This window comes from Protopterus annectens, chromosome 8.part1 (genome assembly GCF_019279795.1).
Source record: "Protopterus annectens isolate FY-2018-M chromosome 8.part1, PAN1.0, whole genome shotgun sequence".
Lineage (NCBI taxonomy): Eukaryota > Metazoa > Chordata > Ceratodontiformes > Protopteridae > Protopterus > Protopterus annectens.
The window spans coordinates 460,370,188-460,393,754 of record NC_056742.1 but is presented as its reverse complement, the minus strand read 5'-3'; the positions used below and the strand labels follow the sequence as shown (position 1 = coordinate 460,393,754).

General features: G+C 41.1%; 1 protein-coding gene across 1 annotated transcript in view; it reads right to left on the bottom strand.

The window, feature by feature from the left end:
- Positions 1-23,567, bottom strand: part of LOC122810404 — a 2,461,722-nt gene that overhangs the window by 1,585,260 nt on the left and 852,895 nt on the right. The gene's annotated exons all lie outside the window — the stretch shown is intronic.

Sequence of the window (23,567 nt, the reverse complement as noted above, 5' to 3'; positions counted from 1 at the left end):
ACTCAAATAAATGAAAAGGATAATTGTCTTTCTTGCACTTAACCAGAAGGAATTCACAGAACATTTAGTGCCTATGGCTTAGTTATTACCTATTTACAAAGAACTACATCTGTTTCAAAATATGAATCACCTACTAACTAATGGTAAATTCTTTAAATAAATATTCATCAATTCTAAGGATTGTAAATCATCTGGATAGCTATCGTTATATACAAGATAACATCAAGGTATTAAACAGCTTCAAGATGATGAAGGTAAAATAGTATTACACAGAATCATGCCTAAAGGTTTATCCACAGCTGGGATATGTTTCAGTTGGCTAAGAACATTCACTTTACTACTACCATATACTTTATAAATACAAATAAGACAAAAGCTATTACTTAAATTAGCTACTGCTTGAGGGGCACATGCAGTGAATAAGTAAGCTTGGATTTCTAGTTTGGGAAGATATTTCTAAGCTATCCCTGTCCATAGAGAATCAAACATGTTTCATATATAATACAATATAACATAATACAATATAATATAATATAATACAATGGAATATAATATAATATATAGTAAGATGCAATATATGATGCAGACGGTATTATTTTAAATTGCCATTTTATACACAATTCATTTTCTCGAGAACATACTGGTCTCATACATGATCTTTTTCAATTATTAAATCTCTTTATCACCCAAATTATGTATGTCATTCCATTCTAAGTGAAGAATAGTACAATGACAATTTATTTGGATGGAAGGTTCTTTACATAACTATAGAAGGCCTTGTGTTTGTCTTTACTATCTGCTACAATTCTGTTTTCATAGCTAGTTTTAGAGGATTAGATGAGGGATCTCAAATTTTTGTTGAGGCTAATAAAGGAGTTTTTCCAGTCTTGAGACTTCACCTTATTCCGCATCAGTTTCCTCCTTCTGTTGTAGAGTTTGTTTATGGCAGGGGACCACCAGATTGGCTTCCTGTTTTTGGAGGAGAGCACCTTGGTTCTATTGGGTATGGAAAATCCATGCATTTGTGTACATGTTCGTACAGTGCATTGGTGTATGATTCGGCAGTCATGCAACTATTCTCCATTTGCATGGATGCCGTGAAGTTAGCCACCTCTGTTCTTAGGAGCCCAGTGTTAGCTTTGGAGAAGATTTTCATGGTGGTGTGGGGGGGGGGGTGTGGATTTCCAAGGTGATTAGTTTGTTGTCAGATCTAACCAGGGAGGAGTTGACTATTGGTGTGGATCAATGGTCGCCCATGTTAGTAATGACCATGTCAAGGATGTTGCTACTTCTAGTGGGGGTAAGAACAAGCTGGTCCAGGGCATTGGAATTAATGAATTCCAGGAAACACTGGGCAAGTGTATTGCTACATGAATAGTTTTCCGAGTTAATGGAGGGGTAGTTGAAGTTGCCCAGTATGAGTGTGTTAGGTTGGACCCTAATATTCTCCAGGGGGCTTAGGAACATGGTGTGAGTGTCTACAACCTGAATCGCTGTCTTACCCAATGTTAGTTGCACCTGAAGTATCTCTGATGCATTATGTTGGGCTACCAGTCTGGAGGTGTGCACATCATTTATGAATATGGAAACACCACCACCTTTGGAGCTTCAGTCCAAGTTCTGGGGCTGAAAGGTGTGGAATGAGTTATAGCCTGGTAGTGCAGGGGTGCTTTCTGCTGCCTTGAACCAGGTCTCTGTTACAGCACAAATGTCGATGTTCTCCATTTTAAGGAGTGCTTTGAGCGAGTGCATTTTGAGATTTAGACTTCTAGTGTTGAGCAGCATGACTCTCAGATTGCATTTGTTTGTAGCTGTTATGGTGGTAATTTGCTCTTTGGAACCCCCCCTAAAAAAAGGCACTATAGGGTTGGCAAGAGCCTTGGCCAATATCCAGAAGCCCAGGGGTGACAGATGCAGGCCATCTCTGGCAAAGCATTGAGGTCTGTCAATCATGTCATCCCAGGCAGACAGATACTGGATCCCCTTAGAATGACACCAGAAACTTAGCCAGTTGTTGAAAACAGTTGTTTTCTGTTTGTACTGTGGTATCATTTTGGGTGATGGTAGGATGCTGCTCAGGGCTAGGGTCATACCCTCCTGGGCTACATAAACCAAGAGCTCCTCCATGTCTCTTTTCATGTAGTCCAGTGAGGTACTTCTCAGGTCATTCACACCCACATTTACAATGACAGAGTCATATTTGTACCGGTTGTTGAGGGACATGAGTGCATGCATTATATGGTGGATCCTGGCACCTGACAGGCAGCTGACTGCTACTTTCTCCTTGTTTAACCTAGTGAGTGGGAGATCAGTGTGCCTCACTACTGAGTCACCTATGACTAGTGTGCTGGGCAAGCTGTTTTGCCTTAGGGCTTTGGTTGAGTGGCACACTGTTTAGGAGAGTTATGTGTCTCGTGATTAGTGTTGTGTTATGGTGGTCGAGTGAATTTCTGCCTTGGAGGTCTCTGCTGTTTGGTTAGATTTTTATTGAGAGCCACCGCGAAGGTGGGTCTGTAGTTTGTGTTTTTATGTGAAGGCAGTGCTGGTGTGTGTTCTGGGGGACTATGTTTTCTATGTGGTGTGGTGCAAGTGTTGACCTTCTTCATTGGTTCCATTTTTGGCTGGAGAGTGCATAGCTTCCAATTTGGATATATAAGTGCATCTCTCACAAGTCTGAGTGTTGGGAGGTAAGAGGAGAGGGTTGCCAGTGTACATGAGGCAGTTGCTACATTACCTCAGGATGGCCAAGTTCAGCAGGTTAACAGGAAAAAGCACAGGGAACTAACCTTTAGACATGCCTGGAGGGATGGGCATTAATAACAAGTACTGGAGCTGTCTCCTTGTAGAACGTTTAGTGCTGGTAGCACTTTTGTGTGCTACAATAATTGCTACAAGAAGTCTGGTATGGTAAAGTTCTAGACTAATAAGCTAGTAAAAGTGCAGGAGAGGAGACAACGAGCAGATCTAACGGAAAAAATTGAAGAGCAGACTTTGGCACCACTCAGAAGCTTCCAAACAGTCCTGGATACAGCAAATCTGTATCTGGACTAGACTAGTTACAGGAAAGGCTGTAAACAAGCACAATGTGGGCTTTAAAATCAGAAAGTTGAAAGAGATGAAAAAATTCCCAAACGGCCAATAAACTACAAATTCTGGGCCAGAAATCACTCCTCTTGTGGTAAATAGGCTACCTAGTGCTTACAACTCCCACTGATACTCAAGAAGGCTTCCCTCCAACACAGAAAGGCTTGGGGGGCTCAGAAGCTTACATACAGTCCTGGATACAGCAAATATGGATCTGGACTAGACTAGTTACAGGAAAGGCAGGAAAAGTGCAAACACGAGCTTTTAGCCCAGAAAGTTGAAGGAGATGGAAAAAACTGCCCAAACGGCCAATAAACTACAATTTCTGGGACCGAAACCACTCCTCTTGTGGTAGATAGGCTACCTAGTGCTTACCACTCCTACTGACAAGCTAGAAGGCTTCTCTCTGACACAGAGAGGCTTGGGGGACTCAGAAGCTTACAAACAGTATTGGATACAGCAAATCTGTATCTGGACTAGACTAGTTATAGGAAAGGTGGGAAACAAGGGCAAATGCTGACTTTTAAACCAGAAAGAAGAAGGAGATGGAAAAAGTTCTCAAACAGCCTATAAACTACAATTTCTGGGCCAGAAACCACTCCTCTTGTGCTAGATAGGCTACCTAGTGCTTACCACTCCCACTGATAAGATAGAAGGCTTCTCTCCAACACAGAAAGGCTTGGGGGGCTCAGAAGCTTACAAACAGGAAAGGTTTGGGGGCTCAGAAGCTTAAAAACAACAAATCATTACTAAGTAAGGTGTAAAAAGTAGAATTTAATGGTAATTCTTGAAGTCTTTTTAAGTAACTAAGATTTTCCATGCCAGTATTTTTCTAGTAAGACATTGCTATAAATCTGCAGTCTGTTTTATACGGGTTGTTCAAAGGTTACAAAATCCAACATATTTTTTTAACTTGTTCAAATCAATGTGAAATGCATAGTGTCATACTGATTATGTATACCCTTTAGTAGTACAAGGACTACAGATTATGCTTTTCTGACTCAGGCAGATTCACCATGGTCAGTGATCAGTCACCGGTGGTGCGCCATAAGTTATGTGCTGGACCCTTTACTGTTCGTAATTTATTTCTTGGAAGTCCAGGGAAATGTGGATGGTCTGTGTCTGACTAAGTTAAAGGGAATTTATTTCTTGGAAGTCCAGGGAAATGTGGATGGCCTGTGTCTGACCATGTTCACCGAAGACTGCACCTGAAGATTGGAAGCAATCACTTAGTCCCCTAACAATGCTAATATATTGCAGAAATGGTTGACGCAGACAACTGATTGGTGTCAAAGCCACGGACTGAAGCTAAATGAAAAAAAATTCATTATTATTCCCTTTAGGAAAGCTAACTTTCCTAACAATTACATTATAGACAGCACTCCCCTAAGTGTAGACCCAGTGGTACATGATCTGGGTACTCAGGTTGATAGCAACCTGAACTTCAACCACGATGTATCCACAGTAGTAAGAAAATCCTTCTATGTGGTACATCTAGTAAGTAAAGGCATCACATTTAGATCTAAGGATGTTCTAATTCCACTATACCCGGCCCTCATCACACCAATATTTGAGTACAATGCTCCCCAGACACCTGCATCAACCAGAGAGACCACAGTGGTTTCTCACCAAAAAAATACAAGGTGCATAAAAAAAAGTTCTACATGGAAAGACTGAAAGACCTGTCACTGTATTTTGTCTCCTACAGGCTGCTAAGGAAAGATCTGTGCCTGACTTTCTGGGCAATCCCCAACCCAGCCCTAATGGAATTGCTACACATTCATAAATCAAATTGCATAAGGGTCACTCACTCCAGGGATCTTAACGTTGCCTCTGACATGAACAAATCATGTTGAAGAGATAGATACATCTCCCAGAGACTGACCCTTCTCTGGAACAAGCTTCCCATTCACATGAATAGATCCCCTCCCTGACCCTCTTCAAATGCAACATAGATCAATGGATGGGTAACCGTGAATTCACTCCTGGAGTGGCACCCATGTCTCTCATGGACAGAGGCAGTTGGTATTAATTACCATAGAGTCATACCTCTGCAAACCTCTCTCATATAACTACTGACAACTGGGGCAACTCAGGATATATATGGCTAGGCTTGTAAGGGCTCTAGGTCTGTTAGCCTAGTAACCTCCTATGACCCTATCAACATAATAAATTGTGGATCCCAGATTTTTTATAATGGTATTTTTTTTATGATATGACTATTTATTTTGTAATCATAATATATGCAGCTTTTTGCCAATATCATTATTTTATATTGCTATTTAATCCATTACCCTGTATTTTGTCAAGAAAAAGGTACATGAGATTTAGCCTTTGAACAACTCATATAAAACAGACTGCAAATTTATAGCAATATCTTACTAGGAAAATACTGGCATGAGGTCATTTGCTAATGTTGACCTCCCTAATTGCTGCTTCTCTTAGGAAGTTGTTGCCAGTTCAGTTTCTGTTTGCACACAAGTATCAATTCCATTTGCACTGACATTTCCCCAGGTTATGCCATTGTGCAGTAAGCATATTAAAGTCAGGGGGTGTGAGTCAACCCCCCCATGGCGTATGGAGAGTGCAGGGACAACTAGCCCCTTTGCAAAAAATACTTTTTTAATGAGATTCAGTGATATGAAACTTCGATTGGTGTGTTTCATCAAGTTGCAATTTCAATAAATTTAAACTCAATGAATAATTATGAAAGCCTAGTTCAACAGAAATAACTTATGTACCCCATCTTAAAAAATGCTGTCATAATTTATTGAAGTAATTATGTTACCTAATTTGTAATCATCAACATATCTAGTTATATATAGATCATTTCCCACTTTTAGAGTTTATTTTATTTTGAGTGGTTTGTAGACTGGGCTTTCGAGGCATTTCAGACAAGATATGCCTGGTACAATGTTAGTAACACTCTTCTTGATGATAGGCTGTAGAGATTGTAACCATAAAATGACCAGAGGTATTGATAAAAAAGATGAGTATAATTGCAATTTAGTATGTAATACAAGCTGAGCTACTATTCAGTGTAATCTTAACTATTCTTTGGTATACACAGTTCTTTTTGCAATAAAAACAGAGAGGGCTGCTCAGGACAGTGTGATGTTTCATGCTACAGATCTTGCATGTCCACTTGGTTAAGAAAACACTATCTGATCTACTGTTTACCATTTTGGTATACTGACATATTAACTGTAAGATATTTTTGGGAAGGAAATGGAATAGATGACTTTTAAAAAGGAATAAATCAAAGTAGTTCATACAAGACATTTGTTTTGTTGTACAAATGCATAGAAAATGCTTAGGTGTGTCAAATTATTAGATAAATAAGAGTCAAAACACAGGGCTTTCAATAATCAATCAAAGAAAAGCTGAGTGTATAACTTTCACATTTTTCAGAATTGATAATCCTTTCTTCTGGAGAATTAACATTATGGATAGTTGATTATTAAGAGAGAAGGAAATAATAACATTGAACAGAAAGTACAAGGCCCTTTGATTCCTGGAGCAAATTACGTTTTTCAGTTTGAATTAAAATAAAATCTGCACATTTGACTCAAATCCAAATTCATCAGAATGCCCTCGATCAAGGTATACTGACATCTCCGAAAAAGGGCTGTTCTTAATATTGTTAAATTAAAATAATTCATAGTGCATGGCCTTTCTGTGAAGATTAATCACTACATCAGCTTAACTCATCTGAGACTTAATCACAGCTTGGTCACAAAAACCCATAAATGACAACCTAGCTGTACATATTTTTTGTAATACATGTAGTCAGAATAATTGCTTTATCAGCAAATGTGACTCAAATAAAGAGTTTTTTTTTTGTGTGTGCAGATAGGCAAACATGCACCTTCCATGTGAAGTGTTTCACCTTCCATACAGCAATGCTTTATTATTCTTATTCCAAAATGATGGTGGGCTGAGGGCTGGCTTAATGGTTTAGTTGTTTACCTCACAGACAAAAGGTACAGTGTTTGATTCTGACTTTTGGTCACTGCCAGGTTATTGGCTAATCATGCGATAGTCTGGAGACTGGTTGCCTAGTATTTGCCTATGAACTGCACCACAGAGAAGGAACAAACACTTACAGCAAATATAATGACTGTTGTGTTCTTTCCCTGAGGTACATTAACCCCAGATAACCCACTCTTGTGAGCATTAGAATCTTGCTAAACTCTGATGGCGGCAGTGAAATATAAACAAGTGCCAAACCAAACTATGCTTGACCATCTATGACTACAGCTTGTTTAATCTGATTAAATGAGTACAACCCAAATGTAGCTGGTTTGCTGTCCACAGTGCTGTAATGTAATGAACCTTTGGTGACAAGCATGACAACTAAATGCAACACACCTATTTAGTAGTTTTCATGGAGAAGTTGCCTGTGTAATGGCAAAGATTTGACTAAGTGTTAAACAAACACTTGAACAGTGTTATTCCTGGTTAATGATTAATATTGTTCCTAGATGGGTGGGTTATCTAGGGTTGGGAGGGTGGCCTAATGGTTAAGGTGTTTGCCTTACAAACATAAGGTGCAGGGTTTGAGTCTCACAAGGGATAATTGGCTAGGCTTAAAATGGCTCACAAGGGCAGTTAGCTTAGTACTAATCTATGAACCTATGAATCTATAAGATACAGTGAAATTCAGTAAAATCACTTAAGCCTTAACAAAAAAAAAAAAATTAAAGGAAAGTCATGAAAACGTGACACACTCAATAACTGAAGGATGACTGTAAAATATGTCACAAAAATGAACACTAACATTATTTCTATGAAGGAGCAGTGTGTCACAGTGATCATCTCCCTCCAACTCTGCAATATGATGGGTCAGATTCTGAAAGAGTTGCTCTCAGTGCAAGTGACTTACTTTGCTGTAAAGCTTATGTATAAACAGCCTTACACCACGGGCTATATTCCAAAATATCTACTCTCAGTCTGCTCTCAGTGCAAGTAGTTGTAGAATAACAGGTGTGCTGCACCTTTAAGAAGCATTTCCAAGATCTGTGTGTACATATAAATGCCAAGCACATGTTAGTTTCAGTGCCATTTTGAAGGTGCACCCAGAATGTTAACATCCATGCGCATGATAACTAATCTGTTTATAAGTTAAAGTTACTTAACCAGAATGTTAACATCCATGCGCATGATAACTAATCTGTTTATAAGTTAAAGTTACTTAACCAGAATGTTAACATCCATGCGCATGATAACTAATCTGTTTATAAGTTAAAGTTACTTAACCAGAATGTTAACATCCATGCGCATGATAACTAATCTGTTTATAAGTTAAAGTTACTTAACCAGAATGTTAACATCCATGCGCATGATAACTAATCTGTTTATAAGTTAAAGTTGCTTAACCTCATTTATGATGTGTTTGCCTATAATAAAGCTGCTTGAACAAAAACCCACGATGCTCGCTTGTTTTATCCTGATCTGGCGAGCAACAGTAGATACTTACACTGACAGCAAGCCTTTTGGAATCAGGCCTAATACGTTTAAGGACATTGTACTGATACAATATAACAATTCCAACTATAAGCTAAGGATGTAATGGGATCCTATCTCGCCTACATTCATAACTGATGGGTTTGGAGCCGATCCATCGGCTCCGACTCAGCCAACTAGTATACTGGAACGAAGTGTCTTATTGGCTGGGCTACCCTCTATCCCAGGATGCACCACACCTGCTTCCCCAGATCTCGTTTGCCGCTTTATCAAGCTAGACGTGGTCTCGACTTGGCTGGAGCTAAGTGTATTTTCTTCTTTTTTCTGGTCTTTTGACCTGGGGTTTTCTCATAAATTCAATCAACAGCTGTTTTAACAGCTATTCTTAAGTTTGTGTACTGTTATTGGCATTTTTGTATCTGTTGGTACTTCGGGCAAGGCCTGTTTAAGTTAGAGGGCCTTTGCCCTTCTTAGTGGAGTGAGTGTGTTGTCTTTTTTATTCCTTTTTCTTCTCCGGGTAAAAGCCGATTTAAGTTAGAGGGCTTTTGCCCGTCGTTGTGTTCCCTTTGTTGTTGTTGTTCTTTCTCCTTGTGAGGTAAATCTTGTGTTCAGAGGGCTCGCGCCCTATTCTTGCGCTTCAAGTTTTGGTGAAGTACTGTTTTTTGTGTGGCAGTTAGATTGTTCCACTATTCCATTAGTTTGTTGGTGAAAATGACTAAAGACCAGAAATCTGGTTTTAAAAAGTGCACTAAGTGCAATTATAAAATGTCTATCACGGATAGTCATGCCATTTGCGTTTATTGTTTAGGGCCAAAGCATTTGCAAGAGACATGTAGTGTGTGCCATGCCTTTTCCGCTAGGGTTCTTCAAGAACGTAAAAATAAATTAATCCTGAAGGGCCTTATTAAGCCCTCCTTTGAGGAAGCTTTGGCTTCATCTTCTGCTACTGCTTCTAAAAAGAAAAGGTCGTCGGCTCCGACCAGTCCGTCGGAGCCGACTACTAAGAAGCATAAGTCGACCTCTTCTTCCTCGGCTCCACTGACTTCGGAGCCGAGGGTCGAAGGGTCTGCCTCGATGCCTCTTTCCTCGGCTCCATTAGTTTCGGAGCCACAGGTTGGAGCATTGAGAGGCGAATCACCTCCCTCGGTTCCATTGGTCTCGGAGTCGATGGAGGTGTGCAGCTCAGACTCTTCCCCCTCGGCTCCGAAAGCTCCTTCGGCACCGATCCTTATTCATACTGTGTCGGATCCGGCACCAATAGTGTTGGAGCCCTTTCAGAGCCGGTCCCCTACCTTGTCGGAGCCGAGAGAGAAGTCATCTCGGCCCCTTTCTATTTCCTCTAGATCCTCCAAATTATCTGATTCGGATTTGGATAGAGTTATTCAGAGGCTTTTCCAGTCTCCGTTTTTTGCAAAAATGGTCTCGGCTCCAGCCCATTCGGCCCCGGAGCCAATCCCCCCCTCGAAACTTTCGATTCCTCCTCCAACTTCGCCGTTGGAGTCGGTGATGGTGGAGCAAGGCGGAGCCGTACAGTCGGAACCGAGACCCCTTTGGAGTTTATCGGTTCCGACCATTGTTCCTACCCTGTCCTTGGGTTCGGGGTTCGGTACTGAGACTTCCTCAGCTGGGGCCGAGGGGAACATCTTGGAGCTAGGTGCCTCGGTGCCTAGTCTTCCCCTCGGAGCATCGGCTGTGGGGATTCCTAGTGCCGTTGTGGTCTCTCGGCCAGTGACCTCCATGGAGTCTGGAGGTCCTGCCTTTGAGGCCATGAGGAGCGCGCTGGCCATGTCCTTGCTGGCTCAGCAGGTTTCCATCTCACCGTCCCTAGACCTAGAGACTGGTGCTTCTGGCATACTGCAGTCCCATGACAGCGGGGTCCCAGGGCCTGAGGATACCCCCGTGGGGGGTTCCCTTCTTCCGGGGGGGGTCCGTCTGAAACCGCTTCAGATGAGCCTCCATGGAAGAAATTGTGCAAGAGGAAGCACGTGGACTCCCAAGATGAGTCTATCACATCTGACACTGACCTCGATGATGCGGAGGGGTCCCCAAAATCATCTTCGGATGATGTCTCTTTCTCGGATATCCTTGAGATTCTGAGACAGAGAGGAGATTGGCAGGCCAAAACCCCTTCCGCTGAGGAGTCAGTCTTCCTCAAGGCCTTCGGGGCCCAGCCCTCTGCCTCCTGGGTGTCTCCGCCCTTCGATGAGTTACTTGATTTAATTTCTCGAAGGGCTTGGGAGCACCCTGACTCTGTGGAACCGGTGCTTGCAAGACCCAACAAATTCCTTTCAGCCCCCCCTCAAAAGGAATTTTTAATGAAAGGAGTTCCTGTAGATGTGATGGTGGTGGCATCTGCCACACAGCAGGACGTGGCAGAGGCTTCAATGTCTATCCACCCTCCTAATAAGGATTCCAGGAGCATGGATAGGTACAGGAAGCGTACCCTTTCTTCAGCGGCCTTTACCTTATGGTCGCTGAATTACCTGTGTCATTTTACTAGGCTCCAAAGGGACCTCCTTAAAGAGCTAGGTGAGTCCCTCACAGGTAATCTACCTGAGGCGTTAGCCCACACTGTTGGCGCCCAGATGACTACCTTATCATCCATTGTGAACTCGTTCATGAGGCTCATCTCATATGCGGCCGAGGGGGTGAGTAGAGCAGCGGGAACAGGCGTGGCCCTTAGGAGATATGCCTGGTTACGCTTGTGTTCCTTTGCGGAGGCCTTCAAGTCTTCCTTCGCCGATGCCCCTTTTGATGGGTCCTCTTTGTTTGGACCCAAGGTGAAGGACACACTGACTTGGTGCGAGCAGGAGGGCAAGACCTTGACTGCTGTTGGGGCCCGTTTTTCCGCTCCCTCTAGGCCTTACCCCAAGGCCCAGAGAGGAGGAAAAATGTGGTTCAGGAAAACTTAGAGGTCTTTCCCTACTCCACCCAGTGATCCCCCCTCTAGAGGCAGGGGGAGGGAAATTCGGGAAGACGCCATCCCAGAGGTGGCAGAGGCCCCCGTAACTCTGGAGACCGTGATTCCTTTCGTGGTTCCTCCTACGCTCACCGTCCCTGAGTTGGTGCCCGACTGTGCAGCTCTGGAGCCAGTCGGGGGTCGTTTTGCGGAACACCCACAGGCTTGGGAAGCTATTACCAGCGACCAGTGGGTGCTCCGGATTATTACCGGAGGCTATCTCATTCCCTTCATCAAGCCCCCCCTTCCCTTCAGGGAAATCCCGGACGTGCCACCCAGTCAGCGGGATCAAGCAGCAATAGAGGTTTCAAAGCTGCTAGAAAAAGGAGTCATCCAGCCTGTCCCCACCGATCAGATTGGATCAGGAACTTACTCAAGACTATTTTGGTGCCAAAAGACAGGGGACTTCAGGCCCATTTTGGACCTCAGTTCATTGAATCGCTTTGTGAAAAAGTCCAAATTCCGAATGGTCACTCTTCAGTCCATTCTCCCACTATTGGAGAAGGATGTCTGGATGTGCTCCATAGATCTCAAGGACGCTTACTATCACATTCTGATAAGTCAAGAGTCCAGGAGTCATTTACGCTTCTGCCTGGGAGACAGTCATTTCCAGTTTCGAGCACTGCCCTTTGGTCTCACCACAGCCCCCAGGGTGTTCACCAAGTGTCTGGCAGTGGTGACTGCTCACCTGAGAAGTCTAGGATTCCAAGTGTTTCCATATCTAGATGACTGGCTCCTTACTGCCACCTCCAAGCATCTTCTAATTCAGTCGCTCATGGCCACAGTCAGCTTGGGCCATTTCCTAGGAATCACTTTCAACTGGGAAAAATCTGTGCTACAGCCATCTCAGTGAATTACCTTTATAGGCGCAGAGTTAGACACAAGAAGAATGCGCGCCTTCTTACCGGCAGAAAGGATTCAGGTTTTGCAGAATCAAGTTCGATCCTGCCTCCCCCTATCAAGAGCTCCGGCCAATCTGATTCTGCAGGTATTGGGGTCGATGGCATCAACTATTCTCCTAGTCCCCTTAGCCAGACTGCACATGCGAGTGCTGCAATGGCTACTTTCAGTTCAATGGTCCTATCAGGAACTTCCATTGAACCACTTGGTTATGATTACGGAAAGTTGCCATCGAGATCTGCGTTGGTGGCTCCTCCGATCCAATCTCGACCAGGGGCGACCTTTTATCCTTCATTCCCCCATTGCCACTGTGACCACGGACGCCTCCCAGGTAGGGTGGGGGGTCATTATCTGGACAGGTCTGTCCAAGGCACATGGCAACCCCAGGAAGCGCATTTACACATCAATATCCTGGAAATGAGAGCGGTGCTACTAGTACTACAAGCTCTCCATCACGCTCTCCCGCAAGGTCTGATTGCTATCCTATCTGACAACATGTCGGTAGTTTGGTATATAAACAAGCAAGGTGGGACCAGGTCGTACCCACTGTGCAGAGAAGCCATGAGACTTTGGCACTGGGAGGTAGCTACCAACCGCTTCCTAATGGCAATGCACATCCCGGGGAAATCCAATGTGATTGCGGACAGACTCAGCAGCACTATCCTGTTACCCCACGAGTGGTCCCTCAACCAAAGAGTGGCTGCGAAAATCTTCGCCAAATGGGGTCTCCCTTGCTGCGATTTGTTTGCCAGCCCCCACAATGCGAAGTGCAGAGAGTTCTTCACTCTGACTCTCTCTCAGGGACAGATTCCCAGGGATGCTCTAACCCACATTTGGCCCCCCGGTCTTCTTTATGCCTTCCCTCCGGTTCCCCTCCTGCCGAGGGTGATACAGAAGGCAATTTACCTGGAGAGTGACATGATTTTGATTGCCCCGCACTGGCCTCATCAGGTTTGGTTCCCCTTCCTTCGGAGGTATGCGGTGGAAGGTCCATGGTTTCTGGACCCAGTGCCAGACCTGTTGACTCATCAGTCAGGACAGTCTCACCCATCTCTCAGGTCCTTGAGGTTGGCTTCTTGGTTACTCCCCTTCCATCCTTAGTCAGGGACAGTTCCCTCTCTCCGGAGGTTATCCACATTTTGTCCTCTTCTCACAAACCTTCCACTATCAAACTGTATTCCAGCAAATGGAAGAGGTTTGCCCTTTGGGCACAGCGACAAGGTATAGACCCTCTTACTGCCCCTGTACCAGAGGTCTTAAATTTCCTGGCCTCTCTTTTTCAGTTGGGCTCTTCAGTTTCCACAATTAAGGTTCAGCTAGTGGCCATCTCTAATTTTCATGTTTCTTTTGAACCTTCATTAATGGCAAACAAGCTTTGCAAGTCTTTCCTTAAAGGAGCGTGGCTCCTTAGGCCCCCGATATCTCATCCTGTGCCCCCTTGGGACCTAAATATGGTCCTGGCTGCCTTAACTGCCCGCCCCTTTGAACCAGCAGCTACCTGTGATATGAAATTCCTGTCTTGGAAGACCACTTTTTTAGTGGCCATAACTTCGGCCAAGCGGGTTTCAGAGCTCCAGGCTCTTTGTTCTAATTCTCCTTATTTGATTTTTCACAAAGATAGAGTGTCCCTTAAATTAAATCCCTCTTTTTTACCAAAGGTAGCATCTTCTTTCTGCATTCAACAGTCCCTAGAGCTCCCTGTATTTTTTCCCAAATTCTCCAATAACGCAGAATATATCTTTCATCAGTTGGATGTCCATAGACAACTGCGTTTTTATTTGAACAGGACTACTCAGACGCGGAAGTCAAATCAACTGTTTGTGTCCTTTGCAAAAAACAGGTTGGGTCAACCAGTGGCTAAAACCTCCATAGCCAAATGGATTAAAGATTGCATCTGTTTCATTTATTCGCAGGCTGACAAAGAGCTTCCCTTTCCAGTCAGGGCTCATTCTACCAGGGCAATGGCTACTTCTGTAGCATTCCACTCCAAATTATCAATAGATGATATTTGTGCTGCAGCTACCTGGACTTCTCCGCACACTTTCATTTCTCATTACAAAATAGATGTGGCTTCTCAAGGCAGGGCTTCCTTTGGTTCCACAGTTCTCAGGAGTGTTTTCCAATGAGCCACCCGGGATTTAGGTGCTAGGGACGCTGTCCCATCAGTTATGAATGTAGGCGAGATAGGATCCCATTACATCTTTTAGTTATGTACTTACCATAACTTCAGATGTATGGGATCCATCTCACCTACATTCATTCGTACCCACCCTCCTTTCCCCCTTCCATTCGGATTTAGAGGAAATGTTGGTCCATTTGGAGATCTTCTCTTGAAGAACTTTAGTTGGTTGGAGTAACTGGTATTTTTTCTGTGTTTGCATGTAAGTATGAAAGCGAACAAACAAGATCTGGGGAAGCAGGTGTGGTGTATCCTGGGATAGAGGGTAGCCCAGCCAATAAGAGACTTCGTTCTAGTATACTAGTTGGCCGAGTCGGAGCCGATGGATCGGCTCCGAACCCATCAGTTATGAATGTAGGCGAGATGGATCCCATACATCCGAAGTTATGGTAAGTACATAACTAAAAGTTAGCTTAGGACTAATCTATCTATGAACCTATAAAACATTATTTCCAATAGCCAGTTTTGTCATGGCTATTTGACAACTGCTTAAGCAATAATTTCCATCTGTTTGCCAAATCAATTTCCGTAAATTAATCTAATGCACTGTATGCCACATTATTTAATTTAATTCTAATTTTTTTTTTTTGGTTTGTAAGGAGATCCCCACAGAAATCTGTTCTGGAAAGTCTTTCCTCTTGCTTGAAAATATAAAAACATAATGCAATAATGCATTATATTGTGTGTTTTCCTTTGAAGAGGTTAAGATTGTTAAAAATCTATGTTGGGCACCTTTGATATGATAGTACCTTGTTGCATTTAAAGGTATTCTATACTGGAACATTAGTGTCTTGTCTATAGCATATCACTAAGATATATAACTTGTAACAAATATAGCTTGATTTCACTGCAACGATTCTAGAATGATCACTACTTCCCTAGAGGCAGATAAAAATGCTGATTACAGCTAAAAAAAGTCAAGACTTAAAGCTGCACATTTAAGTGAAATAATATTCAGAGCTTGTTCAACAACTACAAATGGGATTCATATCTGTCCCTTTCCAGTGAAATGTATTCTAAGAATATATTTAAGGAAAACCAGACGCTAAGTACTTTAAATTGCATTTCAGACACTAATACGGGCATCTAATCCTATTTGCATTCATATTAGTCTGAGGTATCTTTTTTCTGAGATTTACCTATTTGTATGCTTGTGTGACTTGAACTACTTTTTGCATGATATCTTTACCTTTGTAATTTAAATCTATAAGAGCCAATTTTTTTTAAATAGACTTCTTAACAGTGTGTGAAGGCAGTGCTAAACTTATTTAAGAACTATACACATCAGTAAACACATGCATTGAACTCTAAGCAATATGCACTCAGAGAATTTATCTTCATATTAGCTCACCAGGAAGAAATCTGGTGCTGGAAAGAGACAAGCACTACAAATGTGCATGTGATATTTTACATTAAACAGAAAAGGAAAATAGACTGTAATACTTCCATTAAGAGAAATTGAGATTCCAAATTCCAGCCACTGTTGCAGGACATGAAATGACAGCCTGTTAGTTGTCACTTTCTTATGCTATTTCTGGCAAATTAAGGACTACATTTAAACCTCTTAATATTGCAGCTAGACAAAAGAAAGCAGTTAGATACTTAGGCTCGACTACGTTCTTAAACCATGATGCAGTAGATGCAGTATGTCTCCTTCCTCAGATGACAGGAATTTTCTTGAGTCTCCCTTAAATATTAAAAAAGTACTCTAGAGATCACTAAATTAGAAAAATAAATATATATATATATATATATATATATATATATATATATGCTGCCCTATAAAAAAACAGACTTAGCCCTAACCCACAAGTACAGACACACACACACACACACACACACACACACACACACACACACACACACACACACACACACACACACACACACACACACATTCTCTCACTCTCTCTCTCGCAGGCACATACATGCACACACACACACATATGCATGCACACAATAAAAATAACCAGACAATGAAATATATGCATGCAAATTATTTTCTCCATAATGACATGATCACGCATTAGAAAATTACCAAATAATTAATATCTTAGGGGGTCTATGTATTCACATTTGCAAAAGCTGTCAGATCAATGTTTCATCCGAGAAACAATGCATTTTTGCATGGTGAATTAAAGTCGATTTTAATGCAATACTGATCAGAGTTGTATCTGTACAGCACTGGTGACAATAGGAAAAACTGCTTTTTTTGATACAGTTGCTCCTAAATTTGAAAGCTGTGTATGTAAAGCCTGAAGAACATTACCCAATGTTCTCTTCAAAGTATTAAACGGTATTTGACAAAAATGAGGCAGAGTTTATGAATCAGTGCACAGATTGCATGTGAACTTGAATAAAGTGAGATGGAATGCATTATCTTATGTGTACTTACATACACATGCACATGCACAGGCACACACAGACACACACACACACACACACACACACACACACACACACACACACACACACACACACACACACACCAAGAGAGAAAGAGAGACACACATACCCATACATACACACATATGCATACACACACATACACAGATACACATACATATACACAGGCGGGTCTACTTCTGTAGACCAAATTACCATAACACTGAATGTCTGAAGATCAAGACCATAAAGTCAAAAGCATTACGTCCTGAAAGTTTACAAGCTCAGCTTTCAGAATATTGAACAATATGGAGCAAACGTTACTTTCTTACCCTACAATAATTTAAAACACCACAACAATTGAACACTGTTATGTTTCATAGCACCACATCTTTAGTTTCTAATTTATGCCACGTATAATGAAACAAAGGAACTTATCGAATGTATATATTATACATTACAACAAAGGTGCAATGTAATATAATACAGATGTTCTCTTCATCTTTAAAAGTCTAGCAATTGCTTAAAGAAAAAAGGTTTAGTTAAGTATTTAACAGTTGCTCGAAATGCAGTAACAGTTCTCCCTTTACACTTCCCTGTATGCTTCTACAACATTAACATTTCTTCACTGGTATAGTATGTTTCAGATAATAAATGTGCCATTCAGTAATGAACATTCCTTTTGTTTTTTTTGTCAAGCTGCAATATTATTAACTGCTGCATTGATTTCAGCAGCTTGGAACGTATCTTCCGCCATGTATTTTTTGATACTAACAACAAATGTTTAAAGTGATAGCGCACTATTAAAAATATATGCCGAGTCAGTAGGGTGATTTTTTTCTTCAATGTAGTGCGATCTTGTTGTTAGTATATTTAATTTGCAGGGGGTGTGGGGATTGCAGGGGGGCACTGCAAAAATGTAAGAAGAATGCATTATGATCCCGGATTGTTGGTCGGTGGGCGTGATGAAGGCCGACATTGGTACTATGCACTTGCTGGGGTAAGGATATATAGCATAATCATCAGTAGAATGTTAAGTTTAGATATTCTCAAAGTCAAGGTTGTAAACTTTCAGGATGTGAAGCTTTCAAATGTATAGTCTCAATCTTCTGTCATTCGGTGTTATGATAATTTGTTCTGCAGAAGTAGACCCACACAGGCACATATAGAGATACACACACACACACACACACACACACACACACACACACACACACACACACACACACACACACACACACACACACACACACTCATGCGCACGTTCACACAGTTTTGTTTCTAACGTGTAACATGTATTCCACTGTCTTAGTAAAAAAGTATGTCCTAGAAGTAGGGAAATAAGGACATTATGATGTCACTACTTCACCAATACAGCAAGTAAAAAGTAAGAGAGTATGAAACTGTGACATTAAAGTGGTGGCTGTGGGAAACATGATAGTTTCAAGTTTATGTGCATGGCTAAAACACAAGGACTTCTACCTATGCATCCTTGCCAGCTTTTATGCCCAACATGGAAGCATGATCCCTGCTCCTTATGTACCCCTGTGCTCCAAGATACCCAGTTTGCAAATGAAGAAGAACTGCTTCACTACTTGTACTGTGCTGATAGCTAATGCAGACAGTGTGAACACAGATTCATAAATCCATAGATTCTTAGACTATTACTAGGCTAACGATCCAGGGGGCCTTTCCAAACTTAGCTACGCCTTCCCAAAAGAATAATGATGTCCTGTAGCCAAATAGTACAGTGACAGCCAGGCATTTATAAGCTACTTCTTTTCATGAGTGATATGGGTGCCAGGCCTGGTGTAAATTCTCTATTCTACATACACCGGTCTAAGTTGTGCTTAAAATGGGTAATAGACAAACTCAGCTTCATATAGATGCAAAGCCTATTCCATAGAAAGGTCAGTCTTCAGGACACAGATCTTTCCCTCAGCATGTTCTGTTTAAGTCAGACAAAACAAAGGTCCTTAGACCTTGTATTTCTGGTACTGTTTGACTTACGAATATGCAGGGGATTGATAAGAGTGGGGTTTGCGGATGCCTTCTTCTTACTTATAAGTTCTTCAACATAAAAGGATTTCCTCACTACTGTTGCCATGTGGAGGTCAAGATAAGGCTATTGTCTACATCTGTACCCAGATCTCTGACCACTGGGTCAACTCTTAGGGGAATATTATCAACATGGTAATTAGCCAGGATGGTTGATTTCCCAATGGATGTACTTATGCATTCCTTAGCATTCAGTTTAAGTCCATGGCTTTAGCACCATTTGTAATTCAGAGATAGGTCTTCTTAAAGAATGCTAATATCTGCAGGGAAGTCAATGATAATCCCCGTCTTGCAATCATCTGAAAACTTAGTCAGCCATAAACCTTCAGCATTTGCTTCCACTTTAGAGAAATAGATGCTGTAGATCAGAGAGCACATGCTATGTGCTGTATCTTTAAGAAGCACATCAAAGACTGAGCGTGCACGTATAAATGTTAAGCACGTGCCATTCCTAGTGCCATTTTGAGAGTTCAGCCAGAGAGTAAACATGTATGATTACAGAAGTTAGTTTTTATATAAGTTACTTCAGTTAAAATCAGTAAACCTCTAGCATGTTTCCACTTCAGAAGGATCCTTGCCATTCAATATTCAATCTGGCATGCCTTCTAATCAACCTTCTTCACTTTCCGGGTTACTACCACCACTACCAATCAGACAATAGAGCAGAAGCTCACATCCATGATGACATCATCTTCAGCAAGTGCGGTTGCTGCTGAAAGTAAAGATTTAGGTGCAAGAAGGAAGACAATTTTAGTAAGGCACAAGTACATTCCATGTGACTGGGCGGCCACAGTGGTGCAGTGGTTAGCATTGTCGCCTCACAGCAAGAGGTTCTCTGGTTCGATCCTCGGCTGGGGTGCCTTCTGTGCGGAGTCTGCATGTCCTCCCTGGGGTCGCGTGGGTTTCCTCCGGGTGCTCCGGTTTCCTCCCACATCCCAAAGACATGCTGCAAGTGGATTGGACACTCTAATTTGGCCCTAGGTGTGAGTGCATGTGTGTGTGTGTGCCTTCTGTGGAAGGTTGGGTGCCGGGCTGGCAACTCAACACTGTAAAACTCCACTGCCAATCATGAGCGGACAGGTAATCTGCTGTGGCGACCCCTAACCGGGAAAAGCTGAAAGAAGAAGAAGAAGACATTCCAATGCGACTATAGATTCGCCTCATCATAATAATCTGAATAATCTGACTAATGGCACTTCCACCTCACATGCTCGTAGTATACGTCACCCTTTAGTAAACAACAGCTTCCATCCTCTTTACCCTGCAAGGAATAGAAGCTAGAAAGGCAGCTTGCTTGATCAAGAAGTCACAGCAGGAACAAGAGGAAGCAGAAGAGAGTCCATCGAATGCTCCCAGCACAAAAAAGTTAGTAAGTTAGTTAACTCTAATGCGAATGGCCTAATTTTGAATTTTTCATCACATTCTCTTACTGAGTGTGAAAAGCGAGTGTTGCAAAAGGGGCCGTCCTTCACCCCTACACACACATCAGATTCTACTGACGTTATATTCGATGTGAAACGTTTTGCAAGGAATATAACGTTAAAATTGATGCATAATTATGATGATGATGATATGACGGAGAATCATGATTTTAACACTGGCACATTTTTTAAGAAACTAGGTGTGTATATACCTATCTTAAATCCGTTGGTAAGTACATTTGAAAAACTCTATATTGAAAAGATGTACAGTATTTATAATAGTCGTAAGAAATGTAAAGTTAATTTTAATTTAAGCAAAGAAGAGTGTTTAGTCTTAAGGGACTTGATAGGAAATGATAACGTCATAATTAGACCATCTGATAAGAGGGGACCGATAGTCTTATTGGACATAAAATGTTATAATGATGCTATGAAGATTCTATGTGCTTGTTAATTTAGAAATAATTGAGTCTATGAAGTTGAATGTAAAACAATTACTTAATAAGTTGTATTCTGAAAAAAATGGTAGATAAAGAACTATTAGACAATCTTACAGTAAAAGATGTGCTGCTGCCAAGAATACAAGGTCTCCCTAAAGTTCATAAAAATGCACAGAAACCTCCATTACATCCTATTGTTGCTGGATGCAACTGTTTGACAGAACCACTTTCTATGTACTTGGAAAAAGCATTAAGGCCTGTGCTGAATGAGAATATGTTTATCCTAAGAGATACTGAGCATTTTTGCATGACTTGTTTGTTCATTTGGAAAGTGGTAAATTCCCCAAAAATAAGTTCATGTTGGTCACCATGGATGTGACCTCCTTGTTTACTGTAGTACCTAATGAGGAAGGGGTCATTAAGGTTAAATAGTTCTTACAAAGGTTTTTTAAATTGGGTGAAGTAGATATTGCCCTAGTTTGTACACTATTAAAAATTGTGCTGGAGCATAATGTTTTTGTGTTTAATGATTCCATCTACTGGCAGTGTCATGGTGCAGCTATGGGCACTTCATGTGCCAATAGCTATGCCAACACTGTCATCTCTATGTGGGAAATGGAACATGTACTTGAAGGGCCTTATGCCAAATCTATATCTTTCTACAGGAGGTTTGTAGATGATTTAATTTTTCTTTGGGCAGATACTCAACAACAATTAATATAGGTTTGAGGTGTTTGTGAATAATACCACCAACTATTTGCATTTTTCCATGAATGAATGTGTACAAAGTATACATTTTCTTGAAGTTACTGTGGAGGCTGATGAGAATGGTTCTATTTTCACAAAGCTATATAAAAAGCCCTGTCATGTTAGTCATCTTTTGTGTAGAGATAGCATGCACCCTGACTACATTTTCAACAATGTGGTCAAAAATCTAATTTTTAGAGCCGCTGGATTAAATGTATGTGATAATGATTTTAACAAACAGATTAAGACAACGCAGCACTGTTTAAAGGAAAGGCGTTATAGTGGCCATGAAATAGTGGAGAATGTAAAAAAGGTTAAGTGTTTAAGGGGGACCACAGCGAGACCTTATTTTTCAGATGGTATGCCAGTTAAAACAGTACATAATAGGAATACTCATAATAAACTGAGAGTGTCATTAGGAAACACTGGAAGGTACTTGCAACAGATAAGGATATAATGAGAGTAATAGATCCTACGCCTATGTTTTTATTTAAACATATGAAATCTCTGAAAAAAACTTTATGTCATCCTAGGAATAAACATGAATATAGCCATAAAGCCACTTTACTCTATAGCAAGTGTGGTGTTTGCACTTACATTGATAGTAGTGCCAGTTTTGTACATCCGGATCAGAATAAAATCTACAAGTTCCATATTTTTGCAACCTGTAGTACCTCACATGTTTTCTATTTGGCTTGTTACTCACAGTGTTTTAAATTCTATATAGGTAAGACAGCTAGAGCACTCAGGGGAAAGAATAAAGGAACACCTCTGTAAAACTAGTAGAGGAAAGAAAACTACTGCTTTATCTAAGTATGTTCTGGCTAGTAGTCCATAGCACAGATTTAAGTTCCTGGTTATTGGGAGGGTTCATGAGACCTTAAGTGGAGGTAACATTAGAAACACTACTGAGCTACTTGAATCCAAGTGGATTATTAGATCGAGAGGTGATAGTGGCCATGGACTTAATGATTTGGTGCCTATAAAGCCCAAGTTAAAATCTAGGAACTTAAGATGTTGAATGTTTTAACGATTCAGAGTTTTCACAAAATTTTATATACCAAAAATATATTTTTGAAATATATTATATGATATTAGCTTATTTTATTGTATATATGTTTATATTCGTGGTACATATTTTTAAGAGGACATTTGTTTAAATGCAGGAACACTAGTGTCACATGACTAATTGATCAGGTAGTAAATGGTATTTAAGTCAGTATTTTTCATTAGAAAGACATTACCTGATGAAGCAGTTTAGTCTGTGAAAGCGCTTGTGGTGTTGACAATAAAGTTTTTCGTTGAAACTGGCCATTCTGGAGTCCCTTTGTCTTGGAATATTTATCTGTTGGGTGTTTTTTGTATTGGGACTCATTTACCAGAGTGGGTTGGTATTTGTGTTTTTTCTACTTCTATCATGATGTGTTTGTATAAAATAAAGCTGCTTGAACAGAACCCATGAAGACTCTTCTATTGTGTCCAAAGTAGGAGAGCGACATGGTGTCAAAACTGGGATTGAAGAGAATAAGATTTGGAGTCATGAGATGCAGAGATGACCATGAAGGTAAACTAAAAGAAACGAGAACGAAAAAGAGCCAGAAAAGAAGCAAAGGTAATGTGAATATACACAAACTACTTATTTCATAAATAGGACAAAGCATGGCATTACAAGGGCACAAAATGCATTAGTAAACAAGTGGGAGGCATAAAAGGCTTATTAACTAAAGGAAACATTTAAAGTAAAGGTGTTTGATGAAATGATTAACAGAAAAGTAAAATGAGGATGTTTAAAGTAAATCAAGCATGTTTATGGCAAAATGGACATATTTAGAAAAGTACAGTGGGCATGAAAAGAGTTTAAATGAGAAAAATGAATACAATAAAGGCAAAAAGGGACACATTAAGAGTAAAATAAGCAAGGCGACTAC